We start from the raw sequence: 4,361 nt of genomic DNA on the forward strand, positions 1-4,361 counted from the left end.
GTACTGAGTGGGTGTGTGAGCATGTGTGTGTGTGTGTGTGAGCACTCTCTTAAATAGGTCCCTCCATGCTGAAAATCGACCCATGCTGCTATAAGCATCTGAATGAGCACTCACTTCATGCATGGAAAGTCTAGTTACATGCCTACTAAGTGTCCAGTTAGCTAGTGTAACTGACTCTCACACTCTCTCTCAAGCTTGGCAACTCTCCAACAACTCCCAAGAGAAGAGAGGGCGCCCCCCTAGCTGCTAAAGTGGGCTCTGAGTGGCCTGGGACCTGTTCCCACACAGCCTTGAGTCCCGGTGCCTCCCCGCACAACCTTATGAAATTTTGGTTTTAGGCTAAAACGGGCCATACGAGTCGGAATTTAATGCCGTAAATTTCTATACTAAGCTCTAACTAAGGTGTATCTGTTTGAGTACCTTCCATATTTACCAGCCCTCGGGGTCCGAGAATGCAATTTTTTCAAATTCGGGGTACGGGTGCAACTTTCCGAGACGGTCAAAACTAGACGGGTCGGGTGACCAAAAACTTACTATTTTTGAAAAATTTTCACAAAAATTATTTGAATTCACATTTGGAAGCTTTATAACATTCTTAACATCATGGCACTGACAGAATTTGGAAAAATGATAAAAATAGTAATTTCCATTATGTTCATTCCATGGTACAAGGGTGCTCTTTTTGGTCGGGGTCAGAGACCTTACAACCTCCCCAACGTGAAGAATTTGAGATGTCCTCATCTCAAGAACGTGTTTGGGTAATCTTTTATGAGCGTTGGTTCGTCCTCCCAAGTTGCATCTTCTTCAAGGTAATCCTTCCACTTTGCTAGATGCTCAGTGATTGTTCTGTTGCGTAACTTCCTTTTCCTTGTTTCGAGTGCATAGTCCGGTTGGAGCTCAAGAACTCCTTGTGCTGGCATGACTATCTGATCCGATTCCAAGAGTTGATCAGGATTAGGCATATAGGGTTTGAGTAAGCTGACGTGGAATACATCATGAACCTTTAAGTTTGCAGGTAACTTTAGCTTGTAGGCCTGGTCACTCACAAATTTAACAATCTCGAATGGTCCACAATACCTTGGGCTTAGCTTTTTGTATCTGCCTAGCGATTAGTTGCTTTTCTTTGGTTGGACTCGCAGAAAAATTATCTCCTTCTTTGAAAGTTCTTTCCGAATGGTTCTTATCTACATAGTGCTTCTGTCTATCCTGAGTTGCCTGAATGTCTTGGCGAATAGCTCTAGTCTGGGCTTCCATATCTTCTAGCATCTTCCTAGAGGCTTCTACCCTGATGGTTGGATCTGAGAAGTTCATGGTGCTAAACAGTCCTGTCCATAAAGAGCTTTAAAGGGAGAAATTCCAATGCTTCTGTGTTCGGAAGAATTATAAACATACTCCACCAAAGGAAGATATTGTAACCACTTCTTTGGCTCTTGCGAACAATAGGCTCTAAGAATGTCCTCAATGACTTGATTAACTCTTTCAGTTTGCCCATCTGTCTGTGGATGATACGCTGTACTGAAGGCTAATTGTGTGACCCAATAGATTGGAAAAGAGAACTCCAAAACTTTGATGTAAACTTGGCATCTCTATCACTAACTATACGCTTGGGTAAACCATGTAACCTAAAAATTTCCTTGATGAATACCCGGCTAATATCTGAAGCAATAAAAGTTTGTCTTTACGGGTATTAAATGAGCCACATTTGTGAGCATATTAACAACCACAAAAACAAAGTCATAACCTCCTGTAGAAGGTAATCGTGTAACGAAGTCCATACTGATGCATTCCCATTTCATATGGGGTATGTCAAGAGGTTGAAGTTGCCCTGGTAACTTGATCCTTTCAGCCTTTATCCGTTGACAAGAAAGACATTGCCTCACATAGTGAAGTATGTCTCCTTTCATTCCAGACTAGAAATAACTCATCTTGACAGCATGAAGAGTCTTAGCATAACTTGGATGTCTTGATGTAGGGCTATCGTGTGCTTCATACAGAATAGCCTTCTTTAAAGCTAAGTCTCTGGGTACACAATGTCTATGTCTGTAGTAAAGAAACCCTTCCATAAGAGAGTAATATTTAGCTTCAAGCATCTTATTCTGCTGGACTGTTGATGCTATACGTTGGTATTCTAGATCTACCAAAGATGCTTCTTTGATTCTATCCCAGATAGGGTTATTTGGAATAGAGATAGCTCCGAGAAAAGATTTTCGGCTGTGGTCTTGTGGTCTGTTACTAGCTGAAACTTGCGCCCAAGACTCGATAATGTCTCCATAGCTTCAGCGCATGTATAACTGCTAATAGTTCCAAATCATGAGTAGGATAATTCTTCTCATGATCCCTCAGCTTTCGTGAAGTATATTCCATCGGTCTTCCTTCTTGAGTAAGAACTCTGCCTAAGGCAAATTTTGGTAGCATCGGTCGCTACTTCAAATTCCTTACTGAAATCTGGAAGCTTTAAAATAGGAGCTGAGACCAAGAATTCTTTTAGCTTAGCAAAACAAGACTCATGCTCGGTCTTCCATTCGATCCTCATTCCTTTCTTCAGGAGTTCCGTCAAAGGTGCAGCAATACGTGCATAGTCCTTGACAAAATTCTTGTACCATCCCGTTATCCCAAGAAATCCTCTTACTTCGCTGACGGTAGATGGTTGAGGCCAATCAACGATATCCTTGACTTTATCTGGGTCCACTGAAATCCCTTCAGCCGATATGACAAATCCAAGATAATTAACCTTTGGTGAGCAGAAGGTACACTTGCTCGCTTTAGCGTAAAGTTGGTGTTCTCGAAGAAGATCGAGTACTTTGCGAATATGTTCTTCATGATCTACCTCGTTCTTAGAATAGATCAAAATGTCATCAAAGAAAACCAAGACAAAATCATCCAGATAAGGTCTAAAAATATCCTGCATAAGTCGATTGAACCTTGCAGGAGCATTTGTTAGACCAAAAGACATTACTGTGAATTCGTAGTGTCCATACCTAGTGTTGAAAGCTGTCTTTGGAATATCTGATTCCTTGACCCTGATTTGGTAATATCATGACCTTAAATCAATCTTTGTAAATATTTTGGCGCCGTGGAGTCTGTCCAAGAGTTCGTCAATTCTTGGAATTGGATACTTGTTTTTGACAGTTACCTGGTTCAGTCCACGGTAATCTATACATAGCCTTAAGGTTCCATCCTTCTTCTTCTGAAAAAGAATTAGTGCACCCCAAGGAGAAGTACTGGGTCGAATGAATCCTTTCTCAATGAGTTGCCTGAGTTGTTCCTTGAGTTCGATGGCCTCTGGAAGTGACATTTTATAAGGTCTTTTTGAGATAGGTTCACATCCAGGGATAGTCTCAATCTCATGATCTACCTCTCTATGTGGAGAAATATTCGTAAGTTCTTCAGGGAATACATCATCATACTCCCTCAACCAGTTTGGTCAAAGTGTGATATCTGGTTGGTCCACCTTGTTGAGCTTTACCGCATAAATTTTCTGCCCCTTTCTCAGTCCCTTCAAAAGTCTGTTGGCCTTAACTAGAGTATCCCTAGGTCGCCCATTTTCCCCCTAGATTAAGACTTCAGTACCCAAGTTATATATAAAGGTAAAGTTCCCTTGTGCACAATGGATGTGGGCCTTATTTTGCTTTAGCCAATCCATCCCTAGTATCCCATCAAAGAATCCTAAGGGTAGGGTTCGAAATTGGGCAGAGGTTGGGTGTCCCCCTAAATCAAAGTCGATTTTTCCTGTAGAGTGTTGAGATACTACTTCCTTGCCGTTTGCTAACTCTACAACTAGTTTGCTTGTTGGATACTTATCTAGCTTTAGCTTCCTCATGTATCTGGGTGAAAGAAATGAAAGAGTACTACCACAATCTATAAGGAAGTTAACTTGTTCACCTCTGAGACATCCTGGAGTATGAATGACTGCATATTGCTCGCAACCATTGGGGTTGTCAATTGCAGCATGCAAGGTTGCTCTCTCCACTCCTTCATCTCCCACAGTTGGTTGTACCACTGCGGCATTCACTCTAGCGGTAGCTCCACGCCCTCGCCCTCTGTTCATCCTTCCACGTCCTCCTCTTCCATTAGGTTGGCCACGCCCATGGGCATTCAAGGGTATGGCATTAGCGCTGGTTGCCTGAGTGTTCTTGGGGCACTTGGATTTGTAATGCCCAAACTCGCCACAACCATAGCATCGAACATCTGGGAACTCCATGGTTGTGGTGGTAGCCACAATAGGGCGCTGGTCATATGCTTGGTTGGCTGGTCTGTTATTCCAACCATTTCTCCTTGCCCTTTTTGCCAAATGATTCCTCCTATTCTGATTAACTTTTTGTACTTCAAGAGCTAAAGGTTTGGCCCTCAACAAGGCATTC

Source organism: Adiantum capillus-veneris, chromosome 16 (genome assembly GCF_014529385.1).
Source record: "Adiantum capillus-veneris isolate H3 chromosome 16, ASM1452938v2, whole genome shotgun sequence".
In the NCBI taxonomy this organism is placed as follows: domain Eukaryota; kingdom Viridiplantae; phylum Streptophyta; class Polypodiopsida; order Polypodiales; family Pteridaceae; genus Adiantum; species Adiantum capillus-veneris.